The sequence below is a fragment of the Pseudorca crassidens genome, chromosome 2, assembly GCF_039906515.1.
Source record: "Pseudorca crassidens isolate mPseCra1 chromosome 2, mPseCra1.hap1, whole genome shotgun sequence".
Lineage (NCBI taxonomy): Eukaryota > Metazoa > Chordata > Mammalia > Artiodactyla > Delphinidae > Pseudorca > Pseudorca crassidens.
The window spans coordinates 126,124,306-126,145,853 of NC_090297.1; the positions used below are offsets into that span (position 1 = coordinate 126,124,306).

The 21,548-nt window shown below is 40.1% G+C and overlaps 1 long non-coding RNA gene across 1 annotated transcript; it reads left to right on the plus strand.

The window, feature by feature from the left end:
- Positions 1 to 404: 404 nt before the first annotated feature.
- Positions 405 to 17,493, plus strand: LOC137219680 (uncharacterized). Its single transcript, XR_010941203.1, has 3 exons — positions 405 to 3,255; positions 4,442 to 6,828; positions 15,412 to 17,493. It is a non-coding gene; the product is annotated as an uncharacterized lncRNA (long non-coding RNA).
- Positions 17,494 to 21,548: the final 4,055 nt, after the last annotated feature.

A 21,548-nucleotide genomic window follows, 5' to 3' on the forward strand; every position in this document is an offset into this window, starting at 1 on the left:
GTTACCTGAGTATGGGGGCGGGGAAAGGGACTAGATTGGGTTTAACTTAACCAAGTGGCCTGGGTGAGTGAGGGACAGACTCAGAGAGGTACCAAAATATTCATCTCCCTTCTCTTTGGTGTGGGCTGCACTTTTGGCTCTCTTGGGTGCTAGAGGCAGTAGGGCACTGTTATCCCTGGGCTTGGAGTTGCGTCTGTAGAGCCAAAGAAAATCACCAACTCAGCAGGCTCAAAGTCTGAAAGCAATTATGCTGGGCCCAAAAAATAAGTGAGCAGCAGGTAAAACAATTTAATAATGTCTATTTAATTTCTAAATCCATTCCTTGCTTTTCCAAAATACTATATATATATATTCTGTGTTTTAGCAAGGGAGGTGTTTTACCAGGATTCTATTCCTCAAAGAAGCTGCTTCTGTCAGACAACTTCTCTGGGAGTTAGTCCCACAGGCAGGCTGTCCTTGAGCACTTAGCACCGTTCTCAGCTCTTACTTTAAATGGTCCAGAAGGGCACACGGAGCCCCCAGAGGGCCACCTTGCTCCCCACCACAGAGTCTAAGGAAGAGCCTTCACTGCTGTTCTACTCTCTCACCTGCTGTTCCTGACATGAGCAGAGGAAAATTGAAATTGTAAACTTGGCTTTGGTGAGCATCTTTACATGGCAAGTAGATTTGAAAGGAACCCAAGCAAATGCCCTGCTTCCTCTAGGAAGAAATAATACCCAGTTTGCAAGAAAAGAGTGAGGTGACAATTGATCTTGTTTCCCATATTGTTCCAACAGAGATTCTAATCCAACAGGTTCCTTGCAATGGCATGACATCGGTGTTTTAGGTTGGAATAGGAAATTCGGACAGGGACTTCCCTGGTGGCGCAGTGGTTAAGAATCTGCCTGCCAATGCAGGGGACACAGGTTCGAGCCCTGGTCCGGGAAGATCCCACATGCCTCGGAGCAACTAAGCCTGTGTGCCACAACTACTGAACCTGCGCTCTAGAGTCCACAAGCCACAATTACTGAGCCCGTGAGCCACAACTACTGAAGCCTGTGCACCTAGAGCCTGTGCTCCACAACAAGAGAGGCCACCGCAATGAGAAGCCCGTGCCCCGCAATGAAGAGTAGCCCCTGCTCACCACAACTAGAGAAAGCCCGTGTGCAGCAATGAAGACCCAGAGCAGCCAAAAATAAATTAATTAATAAAAAAAAATGGGACATAAGAGGACATGATTACCTGGAGGTCTTCAAGACACCTCACCTTCCCCCTGTGAATGTATTCCTTTGCCCATATGTCCTTGATTAGTGAATGGTCCCACCATATACCCAGACAACTGTGTAGGAATCCCAGATTCTTCTTTCTGTCTTATCTCCCAGGAAGTCTTTTTGTTTTCCTCCTGAATATCTCTTTTCTCTACATTCTTCTTTTCACCACTGTCAACTGTCAAAATCCTCTTTATTAATCTCGCGCCCCCCCTGCCCATTTCCACACTCTGCCAGAATGATGTCATGACCTCCCCCATCATGTTTTCCTGAAGGTCCCATCTTCCTCTGCTTGTCCACCACCTCCCTTTGCTCACTTCTGCCTCTGAGTCTTGCAGCAGTGTGTCTGCTTGGTGGAACTCAAATCACCTTGGAAACCATAGCTATAAGGAAGTCTGGAAAATATCTTCTTATTTTCCACTATTCCAACCTCTGAGTACAGGAAGACACATGAGACGGAGGCTGGAGTGGGTGTTGAGAGAACAAGTATGAAGTATTTGCCACTCTGCCAACTCAGCTTTACCTGTGGTTCTTTGTGTCAGAGCTGTCATTGTTCAGAATTGGTGGAGACAAACAGCAACGGGAATATATAGTGGAGTTTGTTTCATGCACATGATGCTGAGGGAGAAAACTTTACAGAGTATAGGAAATAGAGGAAACAGAACAATCATTAGCATTTAGAGGACCTCAAAAATAATAGCAAATACCAACTAGCTATAGTGGATCCAATAACTGAGGAATTTCAACAGCATCCTAACTGGTCTCCTATTACTACCCCTGTCTCCTTCAATGGCGTCTCTACACAATGATCAAAGTGACTTGATAAAACTTAAGGTACATCAAGGTGCTCTCCTGCTCAAAACTCCCCAGTGACATCCCTTCTCACTCCCTTCGCTCAGACAAAAGCCGTAACCCCCCATCTGCCATTCCGCCCCTTTGTTCTTCCAATGTGCTGGGTGCACTCCACCTCAGCCCTTGCTCTGCTGCTCTCTTTGCCTAGAATACTCTTCCCCCAGGTACCTATGGGACCTGTTCCCAAATGTCGTCTTCTCAGTAAGCCCTTCACTCGCTACCTTACCTCGAATTGCATCCCCCAGCTTCCCTCAGCTTCCTATCGATCTTCCTCTTTATTTTCTCCTTAGCATTTGTTTCCAAATGCTTATCTTGTTTAAATCGTCCCTCTCCATCCCCTCAAATGTAAGCTCAATATAGGTAGAGATTGTTATACCCCTTTTTCACTGCTATCTCCACAGAAACCAGCACAGTGCCTGGTGCATGACAGGTGCTTCATGAATATTTATTGAATCAAAGAATAAATGGACAAGCTGGTTAAATGAAAGAACTTTTGGATAGATGAAAAAATAAAAAACCTTTTCCCATAGAGAGATAAAATGTAAAAGGGATTTCTAAGGAGGCATAAAAGGAATTTTCTAAAACCGCTTTCCTTCTGGGGTATCGCTGGGGGCAAGACTGTGGAGGTGCTTTCTGCCAGCCACCTACTAGAGAACCCTTGGGGCTGGCAGAGCTCTGGTGGGGAAGGAACACTCTCCTGGGAGCCAGGACGGCAGGCTCTAGCCCTGCCTCTGCCTCTAGCTAGATAAGTTTGGGGAAGCCCTTTCTGCTCACTTGGGCCCTGATTTTACTGGTGGAGAAACTTAGGCTGCTATGGGCTCTGACTTTCTTCCATGGTGGATTGCACTGAAAGAACAATTCATTGATAAGTGATGTAAACTCTGTGGGTGTATCTCCAAAGACTCAAGAGCTACATTTTTAGCCTATGAATTTCCTCCAGAAGTGCTTGTGGCCCCAGAAATTTCTCCACTCCGCCCCATGGAGCGGGGCTGTGTCCACTGGGCTGTGGCCTCTGCCGGCTTATGTTAACAGTCAGAGCTCATGACAATGTCTGTGGCCTGCCTCTTTAGGACACCGTGTTCCATCTGCTGCAGCAATCTTGTGGTCCAATTTTTATTTCTACTTCAAATACACAAGCTTTCTCTACACATTTCACGTGAGTATCTTGAGGGAATCCAGGGACATTTTTCTTTAACCTGTCTGAAATTTGTTTTGGCAGAAGTTCTGAAGGCTGAAGTCTTGAGAGATTTGGGTTTTGTTAAATTATAGACATAATTTCAGTGAGGTTAAATAGCTCAGGCAAAAATTGGAGTGCCCTCACATCATTTATGCCCGTGAAACTCTACCCATCCTGCAAGGCCTGACTCTAGTGCTGTCTCATCCAGAGAGCTTTCCCAGGTCAGCAGAGCTAGAAGGGCATTCTCTTCTCCCCGAGGCAGAGCATGTAAAGGGAAGCCGGACAGATAAGGGTTTGAATCCCAGATCTTGCTAGTGGGTAACCTTGACCAAGTTTCCCAATTTCTCTAAGCCTCAGATTTCTCAATTGTAAACGGTGATAGTGAAAATAGTAGTAGGTAACATTTATTGAGTGCTTACTGTCAAGCACTATGTTAGATATTTTACACCATCTATTTTACTCCATCCTCTGAAGAACCCTGTGGGACAAGACATTTTATTATGTCTTCTCTATATATGAGGAAACTGAAGGTAAAAATGAAATGATAATTAATATCTCACTGAGTGATGAAGATTAAATGTAAAAAATATGGATCATGGCATTCATTAAGCACTTAATAAATGTAAGTTCCTTCTCCATTGTATTCATTAAACCAGCTTGGGTATGTCATTCTCACAACACTTACGCTGTGTTGCCTTATATTATGACTCTGTAGAAGTAGTGAGATGTACAGGATGGGAAGTAAGAGCCTGGGCTCTAACCCTTGGACATGTTACTTAATCTTTGTGAACGCTGAACTCCTCAACTATAAAATAGGAGGAATGCTACTGTGAAGGTTCATTGAACTGATATATAATCTAAAATAATGCCTGGCACATAAGAGCTATTACTATCATTATTTATCAAGAATGTTAAAATCTATATTCCTTTTCAGTTTGAAGTTACCTGAGAAATAACAGGTCTTTTCCATTGTTGTACCCCTTTGTGACCTCATCCTGTGTCTTGTATGTTACTAAATTACTTCTCAAAGTGCACCCAAAGTGGCACCTGAATTAGAATGTCCTGAAAGCTTGATAAAAGGGAGATTCCTGGGCACCTCCCCAAACTCAATGGATTATGATCTCTGGCAGTGACCCAGGATTTTGTATTTTACCAATCTCCTCAGGGAAGTTCTATGGACCCTGATGTTTGAGGACCCGTCTACTCAGGGCACCAAATATCTATGAGTGAAATAAACAAGTGGATGGATGATCAAAGCAATTTTTTTTTCCCATGTGGCACAGCTCGCATGATCTTAGTTCCCCCACTAGGACTGAACCCCGGGGCCACGGCAGTGAAAGCGCCGAGTCACTGGACCGCCAGAAAAGTCCCCAAAGCAATTTGTTTAAGTATGCGTTTTTCAAAAGTAATGGAAAGAAAAACTACCAATAGTGCTAATAATTTCAGGTTAAAAAGATTCTGGTCTTGCTCTTCAGCATACAGTTTTGGATCCCACTTACTCATTTGGCTTATTCTTGCCCCAAATGCTCCTTCAGTCCATTTCCTTGAGGAGGTGGAGTAGTTATCTATTGAGGCACAGGTCTTCAATAGACTCTGAAAATTTCCTAAGAACTGTGAGTCTCCAGCTGATTCCTCAGCAGCATAGACTTACCCACACTCTGGGTGCCTGCCTGTAAGTATCATCTTAAAGCTCTATCGAGATGAATTCTATTAATGGAGTCTATAAGAAAACAAACACCTCCAAACTTTCAGAACTTTTCATTGGGATAAAAGTCTTTTCAGCCTCGACATTTTAGCAAAGAAAATGAAATCTTGAGTTACATGAATCATAGACATAGACATTTTGGATTTATTTTTTATCCCAAGTTTCTTTTTTAAGGACATTTCTTAAAGCACCGCTAAACAAAAGATTATTTTTCCATAAAGACTTGTCACACCAACATCTCAGTAGAAATGCCGCCCCTTTAGAAATAAAAAGGAGGGAAGACAGAAAGTGATGTGGTCAGCAGAGTAATAAATTAAATTCACCTGGCAGAGTTTGTTCCTCAGGTCTGAAACATGTAAAAGAACACACTTCTAGTGAATGAAAAAAAAAATTCCACCGAAAGAAAGACCAGTTCTGAAACATGAAAAGAGAGGTTACTGTTCCCAAACCCTGACTCCAGCGTAAATGGCAGGCTCGGGTTAAGAGTCATAATTTCCATACCAAATGTGCAAAATTTTACAAGCCAAAACAAAAGCTCTCAAGCCCAACAAAGCCCAAGCTAATTTAATTTCTCCTACAGAAAAGAATGATGATAACAACCTAGAATTGAATACTTTTGTCATTAAAAGTTGCTCTATTTTAAATTTTTAGTTGAGTTGGGTAGTAAAAAAACTACACACAAATATATCTTCTTCCAGGAGGTAGTAACTGCTATATGCTAAAGAGCTCAAAGTCAAAAGTTCTATAGGGTTTGTGTAGCATCTGCACTAGCATATTTCTTACCCAGTAAAGCCTCAATTTCTTCATCTGCAAAACCAGAAACAGACCTGTGCTTTTATCAAAGGGTGGTTGTGAGGATTAAATATTAGAATGTCTATAAAGCTCTTAGCACAGTTCCCTGCACACTGTAAGACCTTAATAAATGCTAGTTGTTATAATTATACAAGCTTCAGCCTGGAGACAAAGATTTCTACCTTTATTGGAATGAATAACTGATGCTCATGACCTCAATAATAATGAGATATTATGTTGTGTAGCCCTGGCAGAGGAACTAAAGCAAAAGTGGAGACTAAATAACGTGGAAGGAAAGCCAATTACTTGAGCAGCAGGGGGTGATTGATGTACACTAGTTGGATATATCTTAAAGGAGTTGGTACTTCTAGACATGCCTCATGTCACCAAGAAGCTCTATGCCAACAATAAATTATTGTCATGTATTTAGGCAATAATGCCAAATGCAACACCAGATTTATCTGAGTCCTAGTTTTAGGAAAAATAGCCATCTGTTACCTCCTTTTTCTCTGAGGAATACAAAACACTTCGTATGAATTTTTACATTTTCAAAGATTATATTGTGTTAGTGAGGGAGTGGGGAATATTAATTTCTATTTTCTGTTGGGTAGAAGCAGGCCCAAGAAGATAAAACTGCTTTCATAAAATCACATAACTGAAACAGAACCTCAGTCTCTTAATACTAAATTTCAAACTCAATCCAGTAAAGCTCACTGCATTTCACATGGGCTTCACGTGCACGGTAGCTCTGCTTCTTTTTGGTTTCATTTTCAAGAGTAATAATTCATAAATTTCAACCATTTCCACGGTTTTGCCCATCACTGGCTCTCTGGACATGTTCAGGGTGTTTGTCTTTTCGGCTTCAACGTAAATGCTATGCAAGTGTGAGCCTCGTGCTGGGCAGAATTGGAAAGCAGTGCAGTCATGAAGGCTCTGGGGAACCGCACCTTTGGTTTTTCATTACAAGTGAACCAACCTGGGATCAAATCTGAGATCTGAGGGAGAAGGACCTGAATCACTGGAAGTGGCCTCAGCGTACAAGCAGGATGTATCAGGTATGGTTGGAGGGAACTTGAGGATCAGAGAGATGGCTGTCCTGAAAGAAGCCCCAGTCCATGGGGAACATTTTATGCCTGGCAAACGGGTGTGGGGATTTGAGGTAATGATCAGTCAGGATGAGAGAGGTGAGCTAGAAGAATCTTCTAGAAGCTGAGAGGTCATTAAAACAATGCCTATAGTGTTAAAACAAACAAAAAATAGAATCCATAAAGAAATGATGGCCCTATAACACACAGGCAGAAAGTAAATGAAATAAGAGAAAAAAACTTCTTGGTTCCAGCTTTAGACATCAGTTCCTTTTCTCAGAAATAACAAACATGTATTTCTTGAAAAACATACCTTAGGGAAATAATCAGAAATGCAGCAAAGATTTCTGTTAGAAGATGTTCATCAGCGTGTTATTCATGTTAGTAAAATAATGGAAGAAAATGTAACACTCAACAATAGGAAAATTTTAAATAATTTAAATATTTTATTGATACAATAAATATTGATACAATGAAATAACTATTTATTGATACAATAAATATTGATACAGTGAAATAGTAGACATCCATTAAATAACAAGTTTCCAAAGAATGTTTTATCACAATATTATATTTAGGTGAAAAAGTAAGACATAAAACTGTGCGTACAATATGGTTTTAATTATGTAAAAGAAACACAAAGACACACACACACACACACAAAGATTGGAAGTAAATACACCATAAAGGAAACAATGATACTCTATCTCTGGGTGATGAACTTCTTGGAGATTTTATATTCTTCTTTGTTTAAATTTTTAAAAGACTTGAAAATACAACTCACATATCTTTTCAATAATCTGAAGAAATATTATCTGAAGAAAGATGATGTGACAAACCCACATAGAAAAATGGTCAATGTGCCTGGCAACCAATGTTTTCTACTAAAACAACTTGTGCATTCTAAACCTGGAGAAAAACAATTTCAAATTAATCTTCTGCAACACCACTCCCGTGGCTATCTTGATTCAAACTTTCAGAAATTCACAAAGACCACGCCACTCAGCTGGCCTCAGGAATGCAGATGTCTGAGTCATTTCCCTTTGGCCATGTGGGGAACATCATCCCCATATATCCAGAGCTGTAAGCAGGCCAAGTCCTGTCATTTTCTGTGGGCAAAGGGAGGGAAGGAGCTACGTGATGGCATGCACAGAATCACGTATCATCTCTTGTGCCATTACGTCTTACCAGCTTTCTGAAGGCACAAACGTTTCAATGCTCTGTTCATTTTTTCCTCGCAAGAACGTGGCCAAAATTTGATGTGTGTAGAAGATGTCTATTTAGCCTCCCTTCCTCAGCATTCTCCCCAGTCTTTCAAATATGTGGTAGGAAAAGAAAACTGATTTGCATTACAACTCTTTTATTCTCTGCATTGAATTCTCTCTAGTTATTGTTTATTTGGCTTTGAAATGTTCTCCTTTTGAGAGATGAGCATTTGCATACACTGCAGATAGGACTATAAATTGGTATAATATTTTGTGGGAGATCTCTTAATCGTAAACAAACACGTATAGACGTGTACATATAACTTTACCTATATATATTAAGAGTCTTGAAAGTATCTTTAAAGTACACTTTCACACCAAAATGCCACTTATAATCAGTCAAAAGAAGATAGTTTAAAATTTCTTCCCATTTTGATACTATTGTTCTCACATGAAATTTGGTTTAAATAACAACAGTGAACATCATGTGTTATTGGCAACTTTTGGATAAAACTACGAAGCTCTGAGAAAGGTAAAAAGAAACCAACATCTGTTGAGAATTTTCTGTGTGCCAGACATTTTCCCAAGCTTATCTTCCTTAATTCTCAAGCTGAGATAGATGATGGACAGCTTCTCTTTAATCCCCCTTGTCCTGTAAGCCCTTTGCACTGGAATATAATTCTTCTGGAACATTTTCTCACAAGGTTCTCATACAAAGTGATTGATACCATCCTGTTTTCTTCAAAACCTTGATGATCAACTGATTGCTGAGGTTGGGACTGGAAACTATCTTATGATGGTGGGATAGGGGTCTTTGAAGGCATCTCAAGCAACACCACAGTGAGGAAGCACAAAGACTTCCAGAAAGGAAATAGTTCATGGGACCAAGAATCAATGTGTAAGATATAACTTTCATTCAACCTAGCCTCAGCAAGGTGTAAACAGATATTTCTACAAAGAACCAGAAGCACTCTTAAGGGACTTGTGTCCATTATCCTTCATTTTGAATCTAATCATTGTAGCATATTACTTGAGAAAATGCACCAAATTACAAAAAAATATAACTTTTCCTCTAATGGGTTAAATTACCAGAAAGTTTATGAAATGGAAGAAATGAACATTAATTCCACCTTCTCTAAGTTTAGGAAATTTAATCTTTTTGAACTGATTTGATAGTTTGGTTTTGGCTTTTAAGGTCCTTTGCTCTTTTTCTAATCTAGTATTTATAAGGAAGGAAAGACTTGATTTTTATAAATTCCTTCCTCCATTAATTAAAAATACCCTGAGTCTTCCCAGGAGTTGAAGTAAAAAATAAGGTTTCATATAGACTTCTTTCTTCTAATGACCACGGAAGTGGAGTTTAACATTTAGGAAACATGTACCTTATTTTCTCTGGAGTGTTATTTATTAGGAATGCATCATTAGTCACTTCATGGAGAATGCTTCCAAGACAGTGTGGCTGGATAATATCTTAACTGCCGTTTGATGCGCATAAAAAAATCCTTTACAATTATAGGGCAGAAAAATAATGCAAGCTTCATTTAGGCAAAGCTTTTTGGCCTAGACAACTTTTAGAACTGAGTGACCCAGGGAAGGTCTGGAACTTCACTTAAGTGAACATGAAAACTGTCCTTATAATTGACACCTGGGTTTGGTACCTAAAAGCTGCAAGAAAAGAACACAATTACAGACCACAATAGGACAAGATAGATTCCCTCTATATATTGCTCTTCACCCAACACTTTTATCATTACCAAGATGAGTATATAAATCACTCCCTGATCATTCTTCATATGTTCCCCAGATTGTAGTTCATTTTCCTGAGCCTCAACTTATTGTACTTTGCTGGACCGTAAGACCAGAATGTGATATTGAAACCAGGCCCGTATTCTTCAGAGCTCTACTATTTATATTACTCAACCTCCGTGGTCGTGCTGAGTGCCAAATCTATAGAATGCTTCCACCCCCATCAAAAGTTTCCTGGATTTTTAGGCAAGATGATACCCTTTATGACTTCTTAGTGGCTCACGTACAATTTAGGGAAACCCTCAAGAAGTCCATTCACCTTGCCTAGTTCTGGTTACTTCAGAATCCATACCGTATAACACACGTAGTGGCTCTGTGACAGAAAGATCCTGAAGCTGTGTGGGACCAGGTATCTATGTTGTCCTGACAGCTGAAGGGTGCTTTTAACTCTTAGGGAGAGTGCTATGATTGTGGCCGCGTATACACAGATCGTTAGCTTTTTTTTCCTCCTAGGTAAAAAATAATCACTAACTGTGATCTTTCCACCAAGTTTAACTTGAATGACAGGCAGAAAGAACACTGCTAAGAACAAAAGCACTTCTAGGCCGGGAGAAGGGAATGGTGGAGAAAAGAGGTAGCCTTTTTTAAAGTCTCTTGAGTTGTCAGTGGAGGCACAAAGGAAGCCGGAATCAAAGAGATTCTTTCATAAAACTGGTAATAATTATTATTGGTTATAATTTAAATACTTGATTGCACCAATGTATTCAAAGAAAGCTGTGGTTTGGTCGTGTCTCCAGAAATTACAGAATATAAAACAAAGTTGGAAAGTTGCAAATGGACCTGATTTTGTGAAAGGAAGCAAGAGCATTTGAAATTTAAATAGCAGTCATGGAAATTATTTTGCAAAATAATTTATGAGGGGAAGCAGAAAGAAATCTGAATGAAAAAGAATAAGGTAGCACATGCATTTTTTACAAAACGGCATAAAAGGGAACTTTCAGGATGCCTTCCAGGATGTAGTAGTAAGAATCGGTAATATAATGCAGGGATTGGGCCTGATGGATGGAAGCAGGAAAATAAGTAAACAGTCACACATTAGAATAGATTTCATCTTAGGGGTGAGGAGCCATGTGACAGCTTTTGCAGGGAGACCACCACATTCTTGACATCCCTTGTCTCCATCAAGAAGCTGCAGACGGACCACACCCCGGCGCACCTGGCGCTGCTGGATGAGATCAGCGCCTGCTACCAGCTCCTCCACCCGCAGGTCCTGCAGCTGCTGGTGAAGCTCTTCGACACGGAGCACTCCCAGCTGGACGTGATGGAGCAGCTCGAGTCGAAGAAGACCCTCCTGGACAGGATGGTGCACCTGCTGAGCAGGGGCTACGCGCTCCCCGTGGTCAGTTACATCCGCAAGTGTCTGGAGAAGCTGGACACCGACATCTCCCTCATTCGCCACTTTGTGACTGAGGTGCTCGACATCATCACGCCCCCCTACACCTCTGACTTTGTGCAGCTTTTCCTTCCTATCCTGGAGAACGACAGCATCGCCGGCACCATTAAAACAGAAGGTGAACACGACCCTGTGACAGAGTTTATAGCTCACTGCAAGTCTAACTTCATCTTGGTGAACTGATTCAGAGCATCCTCCAGAGCTGGAGCAGAACATTCCAGGAGACCTGCTGTGGATAAACCCTTTCCAGAAGCTATTGTTGAAGAGGCCCAGTCAGCATCTTGGAAATGGGCTCTGGTGGGAGGAGGTGGATAACTTTTTTAAGAAGGAAGATGTTAGCAGTGTAACGGCTATTAGGAAGAGTTCCCTCTCCTCGTGAGTCCAGGGCTGCCCCCAAGTCCTGTTTACAGTATTCATTTCTCCCTGTAGTGGAACTAGGTTCCCCTTACCTCTTGGGATGTAGCCAACTGTCAGCCCCTTGGGTGGTGGAAATTCAGAAACTGAGACACTTAGATGAACTATTTTCAGAGTTGATTTGTTTTCTCACAAGGCTCCATTGGTTAGTTCATATTATTGCAATTGCTTTCATTTTCCGAGAACAAATAAAATGCCCTTCTGTGGTTGGAAGGTGTAGGTCCCGGTGTTAATGTTGTTTTCGTGTGTAAATAAAGCACTCAGATTCAAAAAAAAAAAGAAACCATGACCATTTGGCAGAAGATTTCAGCAAGGTCTTGGTCCTTCTATGGCCTTTATGTTTGTCAAGAAGTTCTGAAAAGTACTTCCTGCCAAACCTTACACCCTTTACATCTTGAACTTTCTGGGAATTCCAGCCCTCCTTGGAAGAATGAGATGTTGATTTTCATCCTTCCCTGCCAGGTCCAGAGAAGTTCAGCACTGCCAAGGGCTGATGTCAACTATACAATCTTGATCTAGCATGCAAATATCAAATATAGATCATTAAGTTTGAAGTTGCTAATGATCACTGATTCATTAACAAGTCAACAGAAATATTGACCAAGCATCCCCAATGTGTAAGGCATAATATCAGAGATATATAAATGAATTTAAGATATAGTCACAATCGAGAAATCTACAATCTCATTGTAGAACAGACATTAGACATTAGCTCTTAGTAGGTATTGTTAGTTTTTCATGGAAATAAACATAAATGGCATGATCAACAAGAACCATCAAGTTCAGGTAAAGTGATAGATCCCCAGGGACTAGAGGGGCTACCATACCTTCAGGAAATAAGGGAACCTGAGGAAGGAGTAGAGCAAAAAACATACATTCTTGATAACCTTTTATGGGTCAAGCTCCACATTTATTCTTTCATTTAATCCTCTCACCAAGTGTCTGAGGTAGATTTTATTCTTATTTTTATAGATGAGAGCACAGAAGCCTAAAGATGCTTAGAAAATTGCCAAGGTTACAAAACTAATAGACAGCAGAGTGAGAATTTGACCCACGTCTGACTGAGTTCACCATCTTATACTCCTAAGTTCATTAAGAAGGATGGCTGAAGTTGATAGACGAAGAAGCAGCCACAGAGCAACTTCCACACAGTCTGGCACGTACTTTCTCAATAGGCACCTGCATAGATGGTTAAAATTAGTTCAGCGGTTAATGGTTCTCTCAGTGAAGTGGCGGAGAGAGAAATATGATAGCCTAACACATAAGAGGTGAGTGCTACAATTGGGTTTTTAGCTAAATGTTGTCTGGTTTCGTGCTCTCCCAGAAGCAGACCCAGAGATAAGGATTCAAATGCCAATATTCAATAGTATAAAAAGGCAAGGAGGAAATATTCCTAGAAAAGTGGGGGAACAAGACAGGAAAGAACATGTAAAGGGAGACGTAGTAAAGCCAGTCACCGCCATGGATGACTGGAACATAATCTTGTAGGGGATCATCTCTGGAAAACAGTGGAGAACGCAAACCTCAGAGCCACTCATCCAGGAAGTCATACAGCTGGAGGATTTATACCCTAGTTCCAACCAGCCATTGGTTAAGAGCAGAGGGATGGTGGAGTTGGGGTAGTTAATTCCCTGGTACTTCTTGTCTGCCATGAGCACAGGCAGAGTCCTATCTGAGGCTTGGAGGAAAGCCCCAGGAGAAGGTCATGCAGACACAACTGAGGCTGGCTGTCTTGAGTGACACAGGTAAGACTCAAGGGTTATGGGCAGGGCACTAGCAGCACCTAGAAACACCAGTATCTTTGGTGCAGATTTTGTAATATTCTCTATTACTCCAGCCCTTTGGATGTGTAGGATTATGTAGGCCATTGTCTCTCAAACTTCAAAGTGCGTAGGAAGCTCTTGCGAAGCTTGTTAACAAAGCAGATTCTGGGACCTCATCCACTGAGAGTCACCTGTGGTTCAGGGATGGAGTCTAGGCATCTATGTCATTAATAAGTATCCCAGGTGATTCTGACCCACATGGTCCATGGGTCACACACTGAGAAACAATGCCTGGAATCTCCATGAATTACATGGAAAACAGATGAACAGGGGAAGGCCATGTGATAAAGTGAAAAGAAGATGGTATTTGGATCAAGATATCCTTGGATATAAATGCTGGCTCCATTACTTAGTGACCTAAGAAAAATTACATAATCTCTTTGTTTCAGTTCTTTTTTTATAACCTATAAAATGGAGAGAAAAGCATACACTTGGACTGTTTTCTATGAGCGTTAAATAAGATAACTGGTAGAAGAGTCCAGAGCACTATGTGTCATGTGGTAAACATCAGTGTTAATTCTTTTATTTTTTTCTCAGAAGATTGAAATCTGTTGACAAAGTGATACCAATGGCATTTGACAGTCAATGCTGTTTGACAAATTATACCTGACTAGAAGAAAACTCGATGACAAAATAATGCAGGCCTTAGCTCTAAAATTTCCCCCCAATTTCTCAGTGCACCTACAAATTAAGTTATTTTTTACCTTCCACTTACAACTGCATTACATAATGATTACCCTGGGGCTATAAATAGAAGTGCCCAAGTTCCACGAGACAGATCAGGTTAAGTTGGCTCCAGATCTGGCTCAAGGACCTGGACTGCAGACTCTCACTCTTAGACACTGACTTTCTATACTGAGAAACTTTGGTTTATTGGTTCTTTGTGTTTCTAGGGAAGATATTTTCAAGTATACACTGAGAAGAGAAGGAAAGGTGCCAAGAAAAAGATTAGAGATAAAACTATGATTTTGAATAGATTGTACTTATTTATTGTTATCATCTCATCAAACTGATTGACAGTCAGAATGAATTTGGGATTATAACGGTATTACCACGATATAGACCTCAAGAGATGAATATTAGAGCAAAAAGCAATATGCTTTGTACTTAATAGATACTCAAGTGTTCACTGAATTTAATGACATCATTCAGGACACATAGTCACCTTCATGCTCCTCCAACATCTCTAGATAGTTCACTCCCTCTGCCTCATCTTTACCTGGGTCACCTAGTTTGGCTTAAATATTAACCGCATCTCTCTTACCTTAATTTAGAGTAAGTGACTTCTACTTGGTCCTCAGGAATTTAGAGGAAAATGTATCAAAAAGCAAAGCTTTTTTAGCTACTCCCAAGATTGGCTGACTTAATCTCATAACCAAAACATGGGTAGGACAATAGTGAAGATTTTAGAAGAAAAATTTTTTTCTATAAATGTTGATCTCATTTAGTCCTGATATGGATCACAGGGGCCACTTACTGTAGAGTATGATGCTGCCCTCAAGCATGATGCCAGAGCACCTGTTTCTTTAAGCTTAGGTACATGAGCTATGCAGTCACCCTCTTAACATCACCAGAGAGATAAACACTGCTGGACAGGAAGGACATGAAGCCTGCAGCACAAGCCTCATGGGAAGTCATGTTTTATCTCACCCCACTCGAGTGCACCTCCCAAAGTATTCACTTCCCCATGCTCATGAAACCTCATACAAGCCTCTGCGTCCCTGTCCTTTCAAGTGAAAGCCTTTTGCTTTAGTCTCCCAGGCCTTCCCTGACCCCCAAAAGACTGGCTCAAGAGTTAATGATTAGGAAGTGAAGATTTAGAAACAACAGCCTTTGGGACGGGAAACTGGTAACAATTTAGACTATAAACCAGCCGCATTCTCTGACACCCATTCCCAAATTGTTTGCTCAGGAAGCAGACCCCACCAGATAAAAACTGCTGACCTTGGGCTTCCCTGGTGGCGCAGTGGTTGGGAGTCCGCCTGCCGATGCAGGGGACGCAGGTTCGTGCCCCGGTCCGGGAAGATCCCACATGCCGCGGAGCGGCTGGGCCCGTGAGCCATGGCCGCTGAGCCTGCGCATCCGGAGCCTGTGCTCCGCAACGGAAGAGGCCACAACAGTGAGAGGCCCGCGTACCGCAAAAAAAAAAAAAACTGCTGACCTCAAGCGCAGAGACCCCAGACCAGCTGAAACCAGAAGATTGGTGATGCTCACAACTTCACCTTGATGCCAACCAATTCAAGAACTGTGCGCGAGCTGCTCACACACCCTGCAGCCCCATCTCTCACATTGTCTTTAACAGTCCTTTGCCTGCACCACGATGTCAAGATGGTTTCTAAGGACACTAGTCCACCGTCTTCTTGGTTAGCATACTTTCTCGAATAAAGTCACTTTCTTTGCCTCAACACCTTGTCACTTGACCCATTGGCCTGTTGTGCAGCGAGTAGCCGAACATGACTTTGGTAACACTTCCACAGGAAAACCAGTGTGGTCTGGTGGTATAAGGATGGGCTTGAGGGCTGATGCACCTCGTTCTGGTCCAGGTTCTGCCTGACTCTTCTTGCTTAGGGACCTGGATCAAGTTACATCTCTACACTCTCATTTTCTCTAATGTACAATTATGGAGTTTGAATAAATGATCACTAAACTCTCCTTCATCCCTGGAGGTGATTTTTCTAAGGAGAACGCATCAGGATAACCAATGATAGATACATCTGATTCTCATTACCTGCAGCCATTATGTCCCCTAAGTAGCCAACAACACTGAATTAGCAAACACTGAACCATGCTCTTAGGGGAAATACAGAGTTAGGTTCCTGCAAGCCTCAGAGCACAACATTTTCATCAACTGATCAATACCTAACCTTGTTTTATGTGTGTGTCTATTTAAAGACTCCTTATTTAATATATATTGTTAATTTATTAACGTTGAACTCATGGCCAACAGCACTATAAACTTGTGCCTGAATAAAACTTAATCTAACATTTATTTTCTCCATAAGGTACATTACAGCCTTCTTGTGCTTGGGAGCACAGCATTTCAGCACTCTGCTTGGGGACCATTGCAAACAGATGCATTCACCAACAAAAAGTACAAAATGCTAAGAACACGGCATTAAATAGACTGTGGAAGGGACACATTTACAGTTTGAGAGTTGAAATAAGAAGGCAGAGCGTCGCCTCGTCCAGCCTCAGCTGGGAACGTGTACATCAGGCTATTCAAATTTTTTGACACTAGGCGCCCAGCCAAGAATGACTATGAAAGGACCACAAATATTTATTTGGAAGTTACAAATAAATTTTAACGAGTAGGCAAATCTGTAAATATGGAACCCGTGAATAATGAGAATCAACTGTACCAGTGTAAAATAAAAATAAATTATTGTGTTACTTTAAAGTCTCTTGCTTCTAAAAACAGCAGACTTTCTTCCAAATCTTGACTTCAAGCTGTGTAGTAATCTCCTAAATTCCCCTACACGTTCGTTAAAATTACAACTCCATCTCATAGATGGTGACATGTAGAGATGAAGCAGCTTCCTGAATGTCCCCAAGCAATGCAACAACCAAGCCAGGATAACTCAGGAGTGTGAAACTAAGCCTGTGGTCGGCCCACTGGACTGTCCTGTTCCCGCTCAATTACTCACAGAAAAGATGTTCTCCCTTCTGGACCTGTTAGTTAAGTCCTGTGCTTAGGCTCCGTGGTGGAAGTCTGCAAATTGTTCTGGGACACACCTTTTGGGATTTCAGCAAGTGATTATAATTTTGTCCTCTAAGAGTGTTATCTAAGGATTAACTGGCTGTTCTTTTACCACACTTTTTTTCTTTTTTTTGTCTCAGAGATGGAATAGCTGACATTTTACCCCCACCCCCTGTATACAGGCAAGTTTTAATGCCATAGCCTCAATTAGGACGTTCCTGTCTGGGCTACTATAATGCATGTACTTGAGAAGCATACGGGGCTAATCACTGTTCCTTTTCTGTAGGGCAAGAAACACTTTCTATTCCTTTTTAAAATTTCCCTCTATTCCCCAGGTTGTCTGTAGCAGTGCCTGGGGCATAGAGCACACTGTAAACACGTTGATGAAATTGAATTATCTTCCACCATGAAAAATTTCCCAACATGTCCAGTTGGGGAAGTGTAGTTGGAGGGGAACAATGGAGAAACATGTCCAGAAGAATTTACATAACTTGTCTAAAGTCACTAAGCTAGTAAAGGCAGAACTATGATTGAAATTTAGAGCCTGTTTTGGGGTTTTTTTTTAACCAGGACCTATGGCTTAGTTTATTTGTAGTGGTAATGTCTTATATTTCACCAGGTGTAGTTTCAAATGAATTGGTAATTCCAGTTTACAAAAAAAAAATCTATTCTACTTTGTATTGCCTAGGGCTTCACAGGCAGACAAAAAGGATTGGGAAGTATTCAGGTTAAAAAGAACTACCATTTACAAGTTGCTCTATGAGATTTACATGAAAGTTCTCTATCAAGAACCAAGAATGTAGCCATTCACTGGGAGAACCATTCTATGATGCTTATCTTTCAAGAAAATGAAAATTAATGAAAGCAATTATATCATAAATTGAGTGCAAACAGTATCAGACAACTCTAAACAGTACACAAAATGGCTTTTATTTCACATCCACTCATCTTTCAAGTAATTGCACAGCTTCTATATTATCACACAAGAAGACAAGTAAGTGGCATTCTCTTCTCTCCATTATTAGATGTTGGACAATGTTGGTCTGCCTGGAACTGAGGAGATAATACAAACTTCATTATATAGATGATGTTCAGAAAGCTTAATATTTCCAAAAGATTCTTCTGTATCAGTCATGTGTCAAGCGTTGTGACTAACAGTCAACTCTAGATTTGATGACATTTTAAGATCCCTTCCTTTCAATCAAAAGGCTATTCTTTTCTGCGGCTACTCTAAGGACAACTAGATTCTCCCAGTATACTAAACCCATTAAAAGTCTTTGGAAGAATATGTAAGCTCATGAAAGAGGTGTTTTTCCCCTTCTTTTGCCATCTGCTGAAACAATTCCAACATTCTCAGGGCTGAGATTCTTTCCCTTTAAGATCTACTTATAATAGTACATTGATCAAGACACATGAAACCTTTAGAAGAGGCCTTCGAGTTCACCTTGTTCACCTGTGGTTCTCTCTGTAATATCCGTGCTCAGATTTAGCACTTCCAGTGATGAGGATTTCTCTACTGTCAGTACCATTTTGAGAAACTCTTCCTGGTATTTATTTAAAATCCATCTTCCAGTGACCTCTACCTACAAGTCATAACTCTTTCTCCTTGAACCAGAAAGAGTAAGCCCAGATAGTTTTGAAATGACTCTATGGTGTGATCATGAGCCCAGAACAATACTAGTTTATGTGTATTGCCCTGGTTTCCCATCTGGTTTAGTATCTGATCCAGACTTTTCATTGTACAATAAAATTTTACTGTAATAATTGCTTTAGAATAAGCTTTAAACAGTTGGGCAGATCTCTCCTTTGTTCCTCTAGCTTCTACCATAGTCTTGTCCAGTAGTGGGTGAGACATACTTGTAGGGCACAGGGTTCTTATTCTTATATGCGGGCTAAATCTGAAAGATGCCCAGTGATAGCTCGTCTCTCTTTGCCTCACCTTTCCCCAGTCCTTCATACCTCCCTTTCAAAAACAGTTTTCTGATAAAATGAAGTATACTCAGACATGAATTGTTAGGTACAGCTGACCCCTTTCAGTCTCTGATAGTTCTAGGTGTATTCAACACTCTACCACTGCTGGCCGTCTGGTGTGGCAATCAGTTGTACTGTGACCAGTTGCAAGGGCTGCAAAATACAGGAAGCCACCAGGTCACAGTCAGCAAGGTGACTGAGAATAAGAAATGTGGCAAATTATAGTTTAGGTACATGTGAAACAAGTGGAGGAAATAAAAACAGGGCAGTCCTGTCTGTGAAGCAGGAAGAGAACAGTTTAAACAGTTGGGTACTGTTGTTTTGTCAGTTATTGTACAGTAAAATAACATTGTTGTTGTAAAATCGACAACTATTTATTTTATTATTTGACAATGCTTTTTTATTCTGCAATAATCACTTTTAGCAGCAATAAGTTTAAAAAAGGAAGTATAGGTTTAGTTGAAAAAGAGGAAGTGAATTTTGATTACTCAGGAGAGTTAATGATGAACATGTAACTTGCACAAAATGTTTGTTGACATTTACTATCCACCATGGGGTCATAGTGGTATAAACGACCACATGAAAACCAAAAGACACAAATCTGCTGGAGAAGCATCAGCAGTTACTTCAAAAGTTAGTAACTAATTTATACAGACTGGGCCCTATTTACAACCGAAGAAAGTACCCTTCGTATCATTTGGTGAGATACAACTTTTCATTTAGATCAAATGGCTATTCTAAATCACTTTCACTCATTATTTATTCCAAGATTTGTTTTGTGTGCATGAATTCAAAATAAAGTAATAGCTGTTGGTGTGTGGCTTCACGAGCAGAAGAAGAAATTCACAGTTAAATAATGAGAATTTTATGTTGGTCATCAAATAGTCCAAACAGAAAATTAGCTCATCTCAATTATGCTTCTTTTTTCATCAATTTCATGTAATCAAAGCCAACATTTTAGAAACTCATTCTCTTGACAGTGAAATATTTGATGTTATTGTAATATAAATTCAGTGAAAACATTTGACATTGAAGATAAATTATGTTTTTGCAATGATAATACAGCACACATTTTGATGAAACACAATGTTCTTAATAAATTAAGAAGCTATGAAGGAGAGGTGCCCTTGGAATTGGATATTATGCACACATACTTCATAACTATGTTGAAATATGTTGTGATATTCCACCAGTTGATATAGAAACTGTAGCTTCAAACTGTACAACTGTGTTTTTTATTTAACACACAGAGTAACTAATTCCAAACTTTTGTGATAAAGCTGATTTAAAATTTTAATGAAGTACTTTGGCATGGCAGTTCATGTTTTCTCTCTTTGCTATTTGAAATCAGCTTTTAAAAATGTTTGAGCTTTTGAAGTACTACTTAGTAAAGTAACCCACGTTACCCGCAATGAAAATAAACATTTTTATAAAGGATTTCTGTAAACTGGGATTTTTTTTTCAAAATCAGTTGGAAATATTTAATAAAATGTTCGATGAATGGATCAGAGAAAACTTCAGCATTTGAAGCTTTGTATATATTGTATATACTGAGATATATTGAATATTTATATTGACCAGATTGAAAACAAATTTGCAAAGAGAAACGCACTGACATGTATCCCTACACAAGCTAGGAAGAAACTGATCAAATTAAATGGTGAGAGTTCAAACAGTGTATGTAATAACTTTTATAATCAGTAAGGATTAGCTTTGTGCCAGCTACTAAGCAAAGCACTTCATATACTTTGTCTTTGATGTTCCCAAGTATGAAAAAACAGTAATTGTAAAAAGGAATAGTAATAATACTACTATATTATTATCCCGGGATTTTGTTTTGGTTTGATTTCAGGGTTTTATTTTTTTTTTTGGATTAAGAGTCTGTAGCTTAAAGAGCAATGTGAATTTACCCAAGATCATGTGACATGGCCAAAGAGCTAATGCAGCTCCCTCAGACTCCAAATCTGTGCTTGAAACCATTACACTCCAGTGTGGCACGCCTAGCTAGCAATTTGCTGAGCGTTTTAACACCTAAACTATGCTATCAAACTTTACTTTGCATAAATTATTCTATAGAAAAGTACTCAAATGTTTCCCAATGTTCTTTCCCAAATCCAAAAATACATTGCCACATTAAACATTTTTTTTCATATTAAATATACAATTCCTTCCTGATTAAAATCCTAATTCACCTTTAGGAAGATAGAAGCATTTTTAACTCTTTCATTTTACAAATGAAAACTCTGAAGCCCCCAAAATGCTTAATGACATCTCAAAGACACAATGCAATCTGAAGGCAGAGCTGGGTCCGGAAGCCAGGAGGCTTAGCTCTCTCCCCTAATGCATTTCCCTATTTCAGAGAGACATTTAAGTCTCCACAG